Genomic DNA, 16,550 nt, shown 5'->3' on the forward strand with positions numbered 1-16,550 from the left:
ATAGTATCGGCCCGTTGCGCTCACTTGGGGAGTGAATCATCGGACGGAAGATCTTCCTCTCTGTCTCTCCTCTCTGTATATCCGCCTTTCCAATGAAAAAATAATAAAAATAAATCTTTAAAAAAAAAAAACACAGGGATTGCAGGCAATGGTAACACTGACTTTCACTGGAGAAGGTGGATGATGGCAGCGGAGTGATGACAGAATCCAGGGTTCCTGGGATCCCGCTGGCTACGTCCGTCTCTAAGATACACAGGGCAGCAGCCGCCCATCCAAGCCAGGGCACCCTCTGTGGAATGCCCTGCCCTTCTGCATGGAAGGACACACTATGTCTGGGCTGCCCAATAAGGGGAGCCCACTCCATCCAAGGGGCGGGGGGTGCTGACTCTCACACAACTGAACCATGAGGGAATGAACTCCACGGACACACACGGCTCATTTGTGGCTGTTGTGTGGGACAGTGCAAGGGAAAGGGCTCCTTCCTAAACGCCCATAGCCTGGTCTGCCAGGGGAGGAGCCAGACACCCTGGGTGCCACCTCCGTTTGCCAGACTTCACAACAGCTGGCAGCACCTGTGTTGAGTTATGCCAGTGGGCACCTGGGTGGGGCCTGGGCCTGGCCAGCTGGCACCCACGCTTTAGGACCCAAGGAGTGGCCAACCTTTGGGAGCTTTGGGCCTCAGCTGACTTTCAACCCAGGGCAGCTAGTTTCTTGATTGTTCTGTGTGCCTTGGGATTCCCACTTGCAAAATGGGTACAACAATTCCCAGGTCACAGAACTGCTTTGAAGATTAGGTGGCTATCACGGAGTGTACATCAACAAACTCAGGGCAAAAAAGTAACTAAGACAGGTGTATTTTGGTACAAAAAAAAGTTTTGGAAATCCAAGTATTATTTTGTTTCATGATATGCATTTTTCTTTCTTTTTCCTTTTTCTTTTAAAGCTTTGTTTATTTTTATTGGAAAGGCAGATTTACGAAGAGAAGGACAGATAGAGGAAAAAAAAAATCTTCCATGCACTGATTCACTTCCCAAGTGGTCACAACCTGGAGCTGAGCCAATCCTGGCCCAGGAGTTTCTTTTGGATCTCCCACATGGTGCAGGCTCCCAAGGCTTTGGGCCATCTTTTACTGCTTTCCTAGGCCACAAACAAGGAGCTGGATGGGAACTGGAGCAACTGAGACACAAACTGGCATCCATGTGGGATCCTGGTGCATACAAGGCAGGACTTCAGCCATTAGGCTACAGTGCTGGCCCTGGCCCCCGCCCCCACCTTCTTTTTTTTTTTCTAATAAAGATTATTTAAGAGGCCCAGCGGCGTGGCCTAGCAGCTAAAGTCCTAGCCTTGAACGCCCAGGGATCCCATATGGGTGCCAGTTCATATCCCGACAGCTGCACTTCCCATCCAGCCCCCTGCTTGTGGCCTGGGAAAGCAGTCGAGGACGGTCCAAAGCCTTGGGACTTTGCACCCGTGTGAGAGACCTGGAAGACGTTCCCGGCTCCTGGCTCCAGATAGCAACTTTGGTTGTTGTGGCCATACGGGGAGTGAATAAGCAAATAGAAAATCTTTCTGTCTCTCCTCTTTGTAAATCATTTCAATAAAAATAAAATCTTATAAATAAATAAGGGATGAGACCAAGAGGGGCCCAAAGCAGAGCTGTTAACACCCAACCGTGTGTCCCCAGAGAGCACAGCACACATACATTCATCAAACCTTAGCTGGTTAGGGTTATAGAGATTTCCAGTAATAACAGGACGGCCAGGACTCAGAAGATGATACCCCAAAGTACAGCACTTTGGGTCTCTGAAGCAGCCCTCCAAAACCAGTTCTCACTGATGCCTCCTGTCCCTGTCCCACCTGCTTAAACTACAACCACTCGTCCCTGAAAACATCCTTCAGACATTTTGCTGCCTCTCCGTGTCAGAGCTGTAGCCAGGAAAACTCTGTGACTTCCTTTGGCCAAGGGTCGAGCATGAAGACCCCACCTCAGGGAGGATGCTGCCCCGTTCAGGGAGCAGGGAAGGATGCCTTCCCAGGGAGGTGAGGTGGTGATGTCACTGCCTCACTGCGTAGTTGGACAGACCTGTCTGTTGGCCAACAATCCCACTCCATGCGCAGAAAAGAACTGAACGTTGTCAGTCAAGCAAAAATGTGCAGAAGAGTGTTCCCAGGAGCCCCGTTCACGGGAGCCCCAAGCAGGCAGAAGCAGCCCCGGCGATGTGGAAGCCACGTCCAGGCAGGTAGCACTAACACCTGTTGCTACACTCGAGCCTGGAAAACAGTGCTAAGTGCACCAAGTCAGAGCTTCCTCTCAGACATCCACAGCAGGCACATCCCCGCGGACGGAGAGCACGAGGTGGCTGGGTAGAGGCTGATGGACAGGAAGATGTTCTGGAACTATCCAGAGGTGGAGGCTGAAGATCCTAAAGGCCATGGAATTGGACACTCTGAAATGGTTGATGTGAATCATACCTCCATAAAAGACAGGAAGGAAGAGATGGAAGGGAGGGTAGGAGGGTAAGAGCTGACACTGAAGGCACAGCGGCTGCAGATGACCTCCCAGGAAGCATTCCATTGAGGGAGGGGAACCCTGGAAATGGTTCAGGTGCCATGGGCAGGGTAGCTGTCAAGGACAGCGGACAGGGTGAGGTCTCAGCCCCCTGGAGGAGGCGACAGTCCAGGCAGCAGAAGCGAGCAGGGCTGGCCTCAGGAAGGGGGCACCGATGGGAATTGCAAACCACAAAGGAGCCTCGGTGCACCCTGGGCTCAGACACCCGCATGTGGCTCTGGGCTCAAGTCCTGGTACAGCTCCCGACAGAAGACAGTCCCAGATGTGTGTGCTTCTCAGGAGAGAGGGGGCGGTGACAGCATGGGAGCAGAGACCCAGGGGAGGAGAGGAGGAGGAGGGAGAAGAGGTTGCCTTTGGCACTGAGTGACAATCACAAGCCAAGCAAAAATAGCAGCTGAGTATATGGAAGGATGGGAAGACAGCCGGGGCAGGGGAGGGGTGCTAAGTGATAATGGCTTTAACATGCTGGCTGGGGTTGAAGCATCAGGCCTTGTCAGTTGCCAGGGAAGATTCTAGAACTTTGAGAAGCCATTACAAAGTTCAGATGAAGCCGGGAGTGACCTGTTTCATCAGACAGACGGTTCCATCCTTAGAGCCACACCCTCTTGGTCCCTTGCCCCTACCCAACCTTCCTCCCATGATGTCCACACTGGGCAGCGACCGTGGACACAAAGTGACAATCACAGTCCCTGCTAAGCCTCCCATCCAGGGTTCAAGGTCAAAAAATCATCTTTTGTGCCCGCAGCAGGACCAGTCGCCAGCAGCGCAAACACTGAGCTGGACGGCCGCCACTGCGAGCCCCACTTGGGGGTCTGTTCTCTGGTTCCTGAGCATTTGGCTGGAATTTGGGGGTCCCTTCCAGTCTTTCCCCATTTACACACCAGGGGGCAGGGACGGGTAGATACAAGAGTAAATACAAGATTCACTCAAAATTCTTGGTTCAGTTAACATTTCTGTTCTGAGATGGAGAAAATGCCGCAGACAACCCTGGGCAGCATGGCCTGTGTCCGGGTCAGGCGATGGGGCGTTGCCAAGGGAAAACAGCAGGTGCAGTTTCTCTCTCCGGACTGGGTAACGGCTGTACCTATCCAGGTAAAAATCCATGCTGGTGTTTTTTCTGGGTTTTACCCAATTAAAACAATTAAAAGGATAGCAATATACTTGGAAACAAGGAAACCCCCATACTTTGGTTCACTTCTCAAACGCTCCCCAAAGGAGCAGGGAACTCAGTCCAGGTCTCCCACATGGGTGGCAGGACCCAACAACCCAAGCCGTGTCACCTGCTGCTCCCGCACGCGGAACCAGAGCCTCTATTCCAGCACCACCGCGCACACAGGATCTGAGCTCAGCCACAACGCCCGAAGGCCTGCCACAGGCTACCACCGACTGTGCCTCTCTTTGAACTTGGCACCGCGCTAGGCTGACCTCACCACCAGCCTATCCCCATGTTACTCCTGAAGAATCCCAGGCTCCGAAAGGCCGGGCCGCTTAGCTTATCAAAACAGAAGCCGGCTTCATTTCGGCATGCTGGTAAATACAGCCTGCGGAGAACGGGAGGCACGCCTCACGCAAGCCTAGCGCTGGAGCGGCGCTATCTCCTAACACACAACATTGTTTAAGCGGCTGCCCGAGGAATCCTCGCCTGTGCCCTGTCAGGCAAACCCACCTCGGCCCGGGTTGCCATGCTGGAGCCCCTCTGGGGGTTAGGGCAGGCTTCCTCTGGACCGGCAGGGATGGACAGAGAGGGAAGGCAGGAAGCACCAGGAGCGCGCTCCCCCCACCTGCTCTGCCCTGGGGCACGCGGAGCCGGGAAGGCACCGCGGCCGCTCCCAGCCTCGGGCACCTGGTGCCCGCCGTGCGCCCCGGCCACCGTGCGCCCTCGCCGCCGTCCTACCTTGGTGGACGCTCGCCGTCGGCCGGGCCTGCCCAGCGGGAGCGCACTGGCTCCAGACTCGCTCACGGCTGCGCCCCGCGCCTGCCCCGAGAGGCCACTAGGCACACGCGCCGCCGTCGCCTCCCCGCCTCCCCTCGCGGAGCCGGGATTCCAGGTTCCGGTGCTACGTCACAAGAGACGGGGCGGGACCCGGGGCGGCCCCTCCCACGCCCGCCGCCCCAGGGACCCCGAGGGCCTCGGGAGTTGAAATCTGGGACAGCTCCTTCCCACGGCAATGGCGAGAAGTGACCTACCTCCAGGTAGCAGTCAGCACATCCGATCCCAAAGGGGTGCCTTGGTGATGTGAGGAAAAGGTTGGTCGCGCTGAAATGCCTCTCCAGCGGCTGGTAGGATGGCTGGAAGGAGGACCTACACCAACTGCGACTGGATTTTTAGAAATGTAATGCAAAATAAAATTTGCCTACCACACCCACGTTTCATTACTGTCTGTACTCAGAAATGTTGGGTGGTGGGGAGGGAGAGACCTCCCACCCTCTTGTTGACTCTCCCCTCCCTCTCTCCAACGTCCACCACAACTCAGGCAGAGCCAAGAATTTCACCCAGGTCTCCCACGGGAGTGGCAGGCGCCCACAAGACTTCCATCCACTGCGTTCCCGGTGCCTTGGTCAGAAGCCAGGTCAGAGGTAGGGGTGGCTGGGACGGATAAGGGCACCTCAAGTGACTGCACCCCAAGACAAGTCTCCCATGTGCATCTTCAAAGAAGTTAATTGCCAAACATAACTAGGAAGATGGAATACATTTGTGTAGAATTCAGAATCTTTTAAAAGATTTTTTTTTAATTTTTATTGGAAAGGCAGATTTACACAGAAAAATCTCCCATTCACTGGTTCACTCCCCAAATGGCCACAACAGCTGGAGCTGAGCCAATCTGAAGCCAGGAGCCTCCTCTGGGTCTCCCACCCGGGTGCAGGGTCCCAAGGCTTTGGGCCGTCCTCGACTGCTTTCCCAGGCCACAAGCAGGGGGGCTGGATGGGAAGTGGAACAGCCCAGATAGGAACCAACACTCATATGGGATCCCAATGGTTGGTGCTGGACCCCCAAGGTTGTGCCTCACTGGAGGTCACCTCCTCGCCCCCAACCGGCAGATCCTGAAAGGATAAATGGAACTCAGTTCCTGGAATGGAGGCACCTGGTGGTGACACGGGTCTCCCAAGCTTTGTTGGGTTGCCTGAGAGCCACGGCTGGGCCCAGACAGAGACCACCCAGCTGGTCCTAGTTCGAGTTCTCGTCTTCGTGCCTGTGAGAAAACAAGAAACATGGAGGGAGCAGGATCTACTGCATGCCAAAGGAAAGGGCACGCCTGCTCGGACCTGAGTGTGGACAACCAAGAGGGGGTGGGGTGTGCTGGGCAGGTGCTGGGGGCGGGGCCTGGGGGCCGGCAGTGCAGCAGGTGCCCTTCGGAGGCACTGCCCCTGACTTGGGGAGCAGACCCCGACCTCCAGGCACTCTGCTGGCTCAGGGAGCATCTGACTGTGGCCTAGGTCTGCATCCTGAAGCAGGGCAGGGCCCCAGGTTCTGCAGGGGTGGGGTGGCGCGGGATCGGAAGAGTGCAGGGAAGGCCCCTCTCCCCTCCCACAAGAGGAATTTAGTCGCCCCCCCTTAAGACTACATTCCCACTTGGATACTGGAAACCACAGAACATCCCGAGCCCACAGTTAGTCAACAGTGTTTTCTTAGACACATACCTACCTCTGACAAAGATTAATATATAAACTAAGCACGGCAAGGTAATAATAGCAACCATAACCCAGCAGAACAATCGTGACAAACTGTCAAGCATGTCTCGCTGAGCTCTGGAACTTTCCACTCAGTATTCTTAGATTGTGGTTGATTGCAGAAAACTGAAGACATAGGAGAGGCCCACTGTAACTTTACAGCCGTGGGAGCAGGACTCCTCAGGGCGTGGTCCTGAGCATCTCCTGGTGGAGGAAGTGGGTGGGAGGAGGGCAGGCAGGCGGCCACACTGACGCTCTCATGCAAGGATGGCAAACTAGCACACAGCGGAACCCAAGGCTTTGATTGCGTTTTGCTGTTTCAAGGACAGACAGTGCCCTGCCACAGCGCCCTCTATGGCCCCTTTGAATCCTAGCACTTAATTCCTTAGTATTTGCTTTGTCTCACCCTAGGGGAATCAGCCCAAAGGCTCTCTTTCCTTGCTAAGGTGTTACTGCCGCCTGCTGAGAGCTTCCTTGTATCAAATCCTCATCCGGAGTCATTGCACCCGCCCCGCCCTCATTCCTAAAAGACTGTGGGCACCTCTGCAAGCCCAGATCACAGCGGAAGACCCAGGGCTCACTGTAAATTCTTCCTTGCCTCTGAGATCAGCCAATGCACATGGGAAGGGATTCCGCATCCCTAGATCGTCGAGACGGACAGCATTTCGGAACTATCACATCCACCTGGGCAGAACCTTTGGGGCATGCGCCACATTGTGAGCCTGGGTCGATACCAACCCAGGTGGCCTTTCCCCATCCTCGGGTACTGGGACGGCTGGGAAGCTGGGTGTGGCCTCTCCCCATCTCCTCCCTTCCCCCAGAAATAGGAAGAAGAAATAGGAAGTTGGGAAACAATGATCATACCCACTTCTCCCTGGCCCTGGATCCTTCCCTCCCTCATCAACTACGTAAACATCATCTAAATAATAAATAATAATAATAATAATGAAGGAAACCCTTCTTCTTGACTGCCTCCCTGCAGCGGCTCACCACACCCATACCACCTGCTCCACCTCGGCCAGACCTGCCTGCTGGTGGTCTCCCGGCCTCGCTCACACCTTGTGCACGCGAGAGCCAGCTTTCCAGGAAGGGAGGTCTTGCGGTTTCCCCTCTCCTGTAGTTTCCTCTTACCACTTGGAATACACTCAGGGGCAGGCAGTGGGTGCAGCAGCTACACCGCCAGGGCCCGTACGGGATCCAGGTGTTCAAAGTAAGGCGTTTAGCCACTAGGCCACCGTGCCGGGCCCTCGAACAAACATCTTAAAGATAAATCTTAAAAAATGAAACTAAAATTGATGGTGCGCACATTTTGCATCAGAAGTGTGAGAACAAGCAGAGTTGACGTGTGATAGGCAAGGTCTCCTGGTCCACTCGGTGGAGTTGGACCAGGTTTATTCAAAGTGTTTGTTGATGCTCACCAGGAATGGAGGACTCTACTGGACTTCTTCATTTTGTGGTGAAGGCCAAGGCTGTTCTCTAGCAAGCAGTAACCACCCACACAAACTTCCCGCTGCCCAGGACGCCAGCCCAGCGTCTGTTAGGATGACCAGAGCCGCGAAGCACACTCCGTTGGACAAGTCCAATGTGTTCTAAACGCGCAGCTGCCACTGTGCGGTGACAACAGCACAGACTTCTTTGTCTCAGGTTCTCCCTTATTCACTGTCTCAGAAAACCAAAGCCACTTGGCAGTTGAGCCTGGCTACCATATGCCTCCTGGAACGTCAACTTTGGTGGCTGTGACATTTGTACTGCTCTTTTGCATACCTACAGTTTCATTTTATTGTTCTTTTAAAAAAAATTATTTGAGAGCCTGGCGCAGTAGCCTAGAAACTAAAGTCTTCACTTTGTACACGCCAGGATCCCATATGGGCACCGGTTCTAATCCCAGCGGCCCCACTTCCCATCCAGCTCCCTGCTGTGGCCTGGGAAAACAGTCGAGGATAGCCTAAAGTCTTGGGACCCTGCACCCAAATGGGAGACCCAGAAGAGGTTCTGGGCTCCTGGCTTCGATTAGGCTCAGCTCTGTGGCCCCTTGGGGAGTGAATCATCAGATGGAAGATTTTCCCTTCTGTCTCTCCTCCTCTCTTTATATCTGACTTTGCGATAAAAAGAAATAAATCTTTTTAAGAAGTTATTTGAAAGATGAGGAGGGGGTGGTGGTGGGATTTTGCATCTATCGCTTCTCGGGCTTTTGGCTAAGATCAAGTGTAGCATCTGTTCTTTTTTTTTTTAAGATTTATTTATTTATTTATTGGAAAGTCAGATATACAGAGAGGAGGAGAGACAGAGAGGAAGGTCTCCCGTCCCATGATTCACTCCCCAAGTGAGCACAACGGCCGATGCTATGCTGATCCGAAGCCAGGATCCAGGATATTCTTCCGGGTATCCCACGCGGGTGCAGGTTCCCAAGGTTGGGCCATCCTCGACTGCCTTCCCAAGCCACAAGCAGGGAGCTGGATGTGAAGTGGAGCTGCTGGGATTAGAACCGGGGCCCATATGGGATTCCGGGTGTTCAAGGCAAGGACTTTAGCTGCTAGACCACGTAGCATCTGTTCTTATCAGAGATCTTGCATCTACTGGTCATTCTTTGAAGGTCTACAACAGCCAGAGCTCGGTCAGGCTGAAGCCACGAGCCTGGACTCAACCCAGGTCTCCCCCATGTGGGTCATAGGACCTTAAGTACTGGCATCATCCCTGGCTGCCTCCCAGGGTGTGCATTCGCAGAACTTTGATGGGAAATGGAGCTGGGACTCTGAACTAGAGACTGCAACAGCAGCCCCAAGACTGACCCTGCCATCCTGGACCCAGAGCCACCTTGGATAGCCTGAACATCTGTCCACCCAGCACTGCCATAAACCCCCTAGGTCTGGGTCACCTTAAGGCCCACCTGACTAAATAAGCTTAGGGACCTTAGGTTGACACTGAGGCATTTATCCCTGGTGTCCACTAGAGCCACACCTGCCAGTCCCTGACCCCACACTGCCCGTACCCACCCAAGGCTATAAAAGATGCCTCTTCACTTTGTTCTCTCTCTGCTCCCGGTTTCCCTGTGCCCCATGGCTGTCTCCCCCATCTTACAAATATATATTTGCTACAATCCCATGACTGTATCTGTGTGTCTGTGCACAGGCACATGTCTGAGTGTGACAAGTTGCAACCTGCTAATTACAGAAAGGAGGTGGTTAAGAGACAGAGAGCTGGTTGGGTTCAACATCTGGATGGGCTTTGATCGCGGGCAGGCAAGGTCTCGGAGACGCCCACAAGATGGCGCAAGCGCGCCGCAGTGGTTTGCTGCCCCGGAGAGCGCGCTGCAGGCGCCCAGGAGCAGTTTGTGTTCATAGCTCAGTTTGTGCTTACAGTCTCTCCTTGGGTAAACGCGGCTGTCCCAGGAGACGCCGCAATCTCTAATGAGGGCTCCGGAGGGTGGCCGCGGCTCGCGCTGCCTCCGGGGATCCTGCCTGGTGGTGGTTGCTGTGGGTTTTTCACAGCCATTCTTCCCTGGAAATCAGATGGTACCATCCCTTCCATCCTGCCCCTTCATTGGCTTAGCTCAAGACATTGGGGCCGACCAGAGGGTCACTCAGAAAATGACTGCTCCCAGAGGAACAGGTTTCTCTTTAAAACAACAGTTTTTTAAACCAGCAGATCACAGTCCCAGATCGCAACTCCTTCAGGGCTCAAATCCAGCTTAGGAAGGGAGAGGCTGTTTTCCTCCATACTTGTGGAGTGAAGGAATGGCAACTGTTCCAAAGCCACCCCACTAGGAAGTGGCGGGCGCAAGCTCCCATCTGTCTGTGCAGACCCCTCAGCCTCTGTGCCTCAGTGGGAGCTGTCCTAGGAAACATCTGATGGTCAAACAGGGAGTGGGGGTGGGGAAGCATCACCTAGGTTTGTTCTGGAACACTCAGGCTTGGCTACAAGCCTCAATCCCAAGGTGGACTCAGTCAAGATTAAACAGACAGCCGATGGGTGCCATGGTGGTCTTTGTGCACGGGTGTTGTTCCCACGGAGCCATCAGCAAGCAGGTGCTAGGATCGGGTGTCGCTCCTGACACCCCCTCCCTGGTCTCTCCCTGTCTACTTGGAGGAGAGGGGCTGGACAAAAGTGGCTCCACTGGCTATGTGCACAATGTCCAGGGTGAGTGTGAACCTGCTTGGAGTTAGCTTCTGTGCCCGGCTTCAATCCCCAGATGCCAGGCTCCCAGGACCCCACCTGGGTGGCAGGACCTTGAGCCTTCAGCTTTCGCCACCCTGTAAGGTGGCCAGGATCGGGAACCTAGATCAGAGGCAGAGTAATTGGGACTTGAACTCAGGCACTCTGATACAGAATGCAGGCTTTGGGGGGGGGGGGTGTCCTAATTGCTGCACCCAACATCTGCCCCCCTAGGTTTGCCTCACATTAGGTCCTTACAACAGGCTGGTGTGTGGCAGGTCCCAGATTGCCCCATTAGACAGGTGAGAAAACTGAGGTAGAGAAAGTGATCTGCCCCAAGTCAGGAAGCTGGGAAGCAGATAACAGAGCTAAAACCCAAACCGGAGCAGTCCAGCTTCAGAATCCTGCAGCCAAGAACAGTGTAACAAAGTAGCTAAGTAATGAATTGTTTTTCAGTCCACGCTGGCTGTTAGCTCATCAACAGTGATTCTGCTGGTAAAGTTGATCAGCTGAGCAGAGACCTGCACCCTGTAAGTTAAACTCGGGAGCAGGTGCTTGATTTTAAACAGCAGTCAGAAGCTGCTTGGGATGCTCGTATGCCATATCCAAATGCCAGGATTCCTGCCTGGTTCTGCTCCCAAGTTCTTGCAACTACACCCAGGGAGGCAGCAGGGGAAGGCTGGGTCCCTGCCAGCCGCTTGGGAGCTCCACATTGAGTTCCTGGTTTGGGCCAGCCCCACATCAGCTGCGTGTGTATCTGAGGAATGAACCTCAAATAATTGTTAAAATGTCAGAATTGGCACATGATCCGCCGCCACAACTGCTTGCCTCCCCTCCTGCTCTGTTTTAACTGTGATTCAGGTGTTGAGGCTTAAGGAAGCCTCCTCGCCCGGCAGGCAGGCCACCGACTGGGCCCTTTGGTTGTGTAATCACCACAATCATGCTGATGTCTGCACATTTTAAAAATCACAGAAGAACACAGATCATTCTGCATCTTCTCGGTGCTCGGCTTGGTGCCGTGCTGTGTGTTCACACTGCCCTACGGCATCTCCCTGGCAGGCTCTGGGGCTAGCTTTTGCCCTCGCCCAAGCCCTTCGCAACCCTTGTTTATTTCTGTTGGACTGTTAGCCTACCTCACGAGCAGAACTGCAGCGCGTCTGTCCTTCTGTGTCCCTCTGGGCTCATCCACGGTGCGGTCAGCTGCAGCGAGTTCTCCTCCCGCAGCAGGGCAAGAGATTTCATTGTGCACTTTAATGCACGGTTTCTCATCTCACCTGTTAGCAAGCACGTGGCCCACGTCCAACCCGTGGCTCTGAAGCATGCTGCAATGAACATGGCATGTGCAAAGATTATTTTGAGCTCCTGCTTGGAACATTTTGGGGCCGTTTCATAGAGGTGGGATTGCTGGAGCTCATGACAGTTCTGTTTTAAATTTTGAGAAAAGATTGATTTAATTGAAAGGCAGAGTTGGTGGTCAACTGCTTCCTCTATGACGCAGGCTGCTGGAACCCAGGGCCTGGGGGTGACGCTCTGCCACCTTCACAGGTGTGTTAGCAGGGAGCTGGAGCAGAATCCAGCAGCTGGGGCTCAAACCTGCACTCTGGGTAAAGGAGGTGGGCCCTGCAAGCTGTTATCTGAACTAGCTGCACCCTGGCCACCTGCTTTTAACGTCTTGGGAAAAGACTAGGCCATTTTCCAGGACAGCTGCAAGGAATTTGCATCTCTGCAGCAACCCTGCGTAGGCACGGCTGGCTCAACTGCATACACCTGTTAGAGAGAGAGAGAGAGAGAGAGAGAGAGAGAGAGAGAGAGAGAGAGAGAGAGAGAGAGAGAATTGGGTCACTTCTCAAATGGCTGGAGCCAGGAGCTCACAGTAGTTTACTGAGGTGAGTGCCCAAGAACACAGCTCTTGGAGTCACAAGGCTGGCTCCCAGGGTCCCTATCAACAGGAAATTGGCAGGCCAGAGCCCCAGGGCAAACGCCAGGCACTTCCCCAGGGTTTTGTTTGCATTTCCTTTATGATTCACTACCATTGCCAGACTATCTATTTATTTCCTTGGGATTAGATGATGTGGCTGCTGGCCAAGGTTTTTGCGGGAGCGCAGCATTCCGGGGGACCTTCTAGCTCCTCCCTGCGCGCCCGCAGCACGCAGAGAGGCATGGCATCTGGAGGGAGGGGGCGTTGAGCTAGGGGTGAGGGAGGGGTGCTAGGAGGAAAAAAAGGAGTCAGGGGCACGGTACTGAATAGAGAGAGGTCCCGGGCGCCAAAAGCGCAAATGCGGGGACCCGGCTCAACTCCAAGAAGAAAGTGATCGGTCCTCCGGGAAAGGAAGTCCGGCTCCGCTCCCCGACCAGAGCGCGCCTCCCGTGGAGCTGCTCCACCACCTGGGTCGCCAACACCGCCCGCCTAGTAGCAATGGACACAGCCGCAGGCTGAGAGGTGAGGGCGGTTCGCCGGGACCCGAGACTCCCTGGGGGGAACACCTTGACTCCCTGAGTTGTAGAGGAAAGGGGAAGAAGAGGGCTACCCGGCGGGGCGTGTCCGTCCACGCAGGGCACCTCTGCGCGGGAGCCGGGAGCGAATGGGCGGGGAAAGGCGAATGCAGGGTCGTCATCCCTTGGCCCCCCACCCCTCGCATCCCAGAATGGGCAGGCGAGGTGGGGGCCCGAGTCCAGCTGAAGTCGCTGCCGGACCCACGAGTGTTAAAAAAAAGTTTCAGAGGAACACACTCACGGAGTGAGTGGGCAGCCCCCCTGCTGTCCTCCCCGGCGGCTTGTAAACCGCACCTTGTATCCGGCACTTATCCTGGTACATTTTTCCATCTCCGACTTGGCGCAGAGAGCGTGGACCCAGGCTGTTCGTTCGCTGTGCACCTCCGGTCTCCCCCTCACCCCCAAAGGTTTAAAATCTTGACTTCCTTCCTGGGGAAATTTGCCGCTTGCGCTTCCTAAGCTGTTCCCCCTGGTGGAATATCCCGAGTTAGGGTCTTCTGCTTTACCTTAAGGAGAACCCAGCTCCGACAGGTAACTTGCCCACAGACATGAAATGCAAACCACTGGACTTGAACGCAGGCGCCGGAAACCACAGAGGGGCGGTGGGCATTGGGTCGGAGGGTGAGCCTCTGCTCGGGTTCTGATGCCCCTTGTTGGAGTTCTGGCTCCCTCTCCACCCACTTCCTGCTCCCTGCCCTGGCGCTTTGGGAGGCAGTGGTGCTGGCTGCAGTGCTAAGGCGCTTGTACTTGCCACCCAGGTGGGAGGTCCCGATGGAGTGCCTGGCTCTGGGCTTCAGTCTGGCCCCTAGCTGGCTGCTTCAGGTGTCTTCAAAGAACTTTTTTATTCCCTCTCCTTCCTCCACCCCTCTGTTGCTGTGCCTTTCAAATCATTTTTTAAAATACCTGCCTAGATTGGGCATGAGTATTAGTCCGGGTGCTACTGCTTGTGGATAAGCAGTCACTGAGTCCCTGGATGTGAAACACGTGAAATGATAATGCAATTACAAAAAAATGTAAGATGTTTTTATTTGAAAGGCAGAGTTACACAGAGAAGGAGAGACAGATTTTCCATCCACTGGTTCACTCCCCAAGTGACCCCAAGAGCCAGAGCTGGGCCGGTATGCAGCCAGGATCCAGGAGCCTCCTCCTGACCTCCTGCACATGTGGAGGGGCTCAAGGACCCTGACTCTTCTCCATTCCCCTCCCAAGAGCATTCGCAGGGAGCTGGATTGGAAGTGGAACAGCTGGGACTTGAACCAGTGCCCATTTGACGTCAGCTCCACAGGTGGAGGTTTAGTCTGGTAGGCCATAGCACAGGCCTCCAAAACAATAATCACCTGAGCAATCACACATAGCTGCCTCCGTGGTGGAGACGGTGCTGTTTGCATAGACATCCCGGAGCCTGGCACACCCTCGCTGCTTGGCAAATACCTGGCCAATGAATATAAAGTACTTATAACTTCAAAAAAGTTTTTTTTGAAAGTCAGATAACAGAGAGGAGAGACAGAGAGGAAGATCTTCCTTTCACTGATTCACTTCCCAAGTGGCTGCAATGGCCAGAGCTGAGTCAATCTGAAGCCAGGAGCCAGGGGCTTCTTCCAGGTCTCCCATGTGGGTGCAGGATCCCAAGGACTTGGAGCATCATCATCTACTTTTCCAGGCACTTGAGCAGGAGCTGGATGGGAAGTCCTTTACAAGGTGAGGGAGTAACACATCTGCCCTGTAGGGCTCTAACCACAGGACTCAGGAGCTGGCTGCTTCTCCAGGAGAGAGGAACCTTGACGTAAAATCTGGAGGGGTTCTTCTGGGGGAATCCCAGGTCCAGGCAAAAGTCACTGCCATTTTTTTTTTTAAAGATTGACTGTTTGTCTTTAAAGATTTATTTCTTCTTATTGGAAAGTCAGATGTACAAAGAGGGAGACAGAGAGGATGATCTTCCATCAGTTGATTTGCTCCCCAAGTGGCTGCAATGGCTGGAGCCAAGCCGATCTGAAGCCAGGAGCCCAGATCCTCCGGGTCTCCCACATGGGTGCAGGGTCCCAAGGCTTTGGGCCGTCCTTGACTGCTTTCCCAGACCACAAAAAGAGAGCCGGATGGGAAGTGGGGCCATGGGGATTAGAACCGGTGCCCATATGAGATCTTGGCATGTGCAAGGCAAGGACTTTAGCCACTAGGCTATGGCACTGGGCCTGCCATTTTCATGTAACTGCCGGATTAGCTGGAGTGCACCTGATTACCACCAACTCCCTGAAGAGCACAGCATCACTGACCATCACAGGAAGGGCATGAGTTCCACAGACCAGCCAGGAACTTGGACGTGAGCTCATCACATGGCCCTCTTAGCCCAGACCTCAGTCAAGAGGAATCTACATTCCCGATTCCTCAGAGAAAGAGGAATTGGCTTTTCTGTGCGTGGGGGGTGAGGAGACCCCCACTTAGGAGTTCTACAGCAATGCTCAGTTACTCTGTTGCAACTGCTTGGCCATACTTTCTTTGCACCCCTTCTTCCAGGGATTGCCACCTGTACCATCACTGGAGGGTTTGGGTTCAGAGAGGGCAAATACTGCCATGCTGTGTGCCAGGGCAGTGTCTGGGGACACGAATGGTGGCGTGTGATAGGACACTGCCTGGGAAGCTGGTGTCCCGCATGAGCCTTGGTTGTTTACCCCCCACCTGTTGTGTATGTGGCCTCGTGGCTGGGAGGGGATCTAGCCTTAGAGTAGGAGCAATTTCATGGGACTCTGTTCTGCCGACTGTGGGTACCCTTTGGGCCAAGGTCTGCCCACTGGCCTGTAGAACTTGAGTTCTGGATCCAGACCACCTGCCTACACAACTTGCTTCTGTCACTTCTTCCCTGGGTGGCCTTGGGCCAATTTCCCTGTGAGCTAGGAAAACTCTTGACAGTCCCTAACTTCCTGGCCTCCTGTAAGTTACAATAGTCAGCACCCATGGTGGCCAGGACAGTGTACTGGTCCCTGTGGCTCATGGCTATGCAAGGCTGCTTCAGAAGCTGCGGAAATGGAGTTTAAACGCAAGCTTATCTTGAAATCCACGCATACATGAGATCTTCAAAAAAATTAACTATGCCTATTATTAAAGCAATGAATATGTTGTTGCCCATGAACTACAATGGAATCTGTTTATGTTAATTTGATATTTCCCTGCACAAAAGGAAGTCTCAGGAAAATACGGTCCATGGATTTCAAGCTTTTTGCATCACAGTAAGCTGACCTTTGAGCAGCGTCTTCTATGAGCGTTGAAGTGTTCTGGTCCGTGGTCACGTGCTCATTTCACCGCTGTGGCCCAGAGGTAGAGCTGTCGCTCCTTGTGTGGCACCTGCTCCTGTCCTGCCTTCTTCACAGCCATCATCTAAGTTCCTGCCTTCCTCATTCCATACCCAAGTTCCCTCCTCGGCCCCTGCCCCCACACTTCCTGTGTCTGGGACCCTCACTGCCAAAATGTCCACATTTCCCGGTGACCTTGGACATGTGTCTTTCTTGTGCGCTGCTGACTGTTGGCTGATCACAGGTGCCGTGCGTGTCATCCAGCCACTATTGACAGTTTACAGCCCATCTGCTGACAAAGTGACACATGACCAGACACAGGTCATAGGTTATAGGGCAGACTCGGTCATGAGCCAGAAATGGTGTGAATTCTAGAAGGAGTG

General features: G+C 54.0%; 1 long non-coding RNA gene and 1 pseudogene across 1 annotated transcript; one reads left to right on the top strand and one right to left on the bottom strand.

Annotated features, from left to right (window-relative positions):
* Positions 1–4,850: 4,850 nt before the first annotated feature.
* On the bottom strand, positions 4,851–11,706 carry LOC121151253. The gene is made up of 3 exons (XR_005883143.1): positions 11,524–11,706; positions 5,653–5,760; positions 4,851–5,156 (listed from the first exon to the last, which is right to left on the bottom strand). It is a non-coding gene; the product is annotated as an uncharacterized LOC121151253 (long non-coding RNA).
* Positions 8,414–8,508, top strand: LOC121151256 (annotated as a pseudogene).
* Positions 11,707–16,550: the final 4,844 nt, after the last annotated feature.

This window comes from Ochotona curzoniae, unplaced genomic scaffold (genome assembly GCF_017591425.1).
Source record: "Ochotona curzoniae isolate NIBS_2020 unplaced genomic scaffold, NIBS_Ocur_1.0 contig_2313, whole genome shotgun sequence".
Classification (NCBI taxonomy): Eukaryota; Metazoa; Chordata; class Mammalia; order Lagomorpha; family Ochotonidae; genus Ochotona; species Ochotona curzoniae.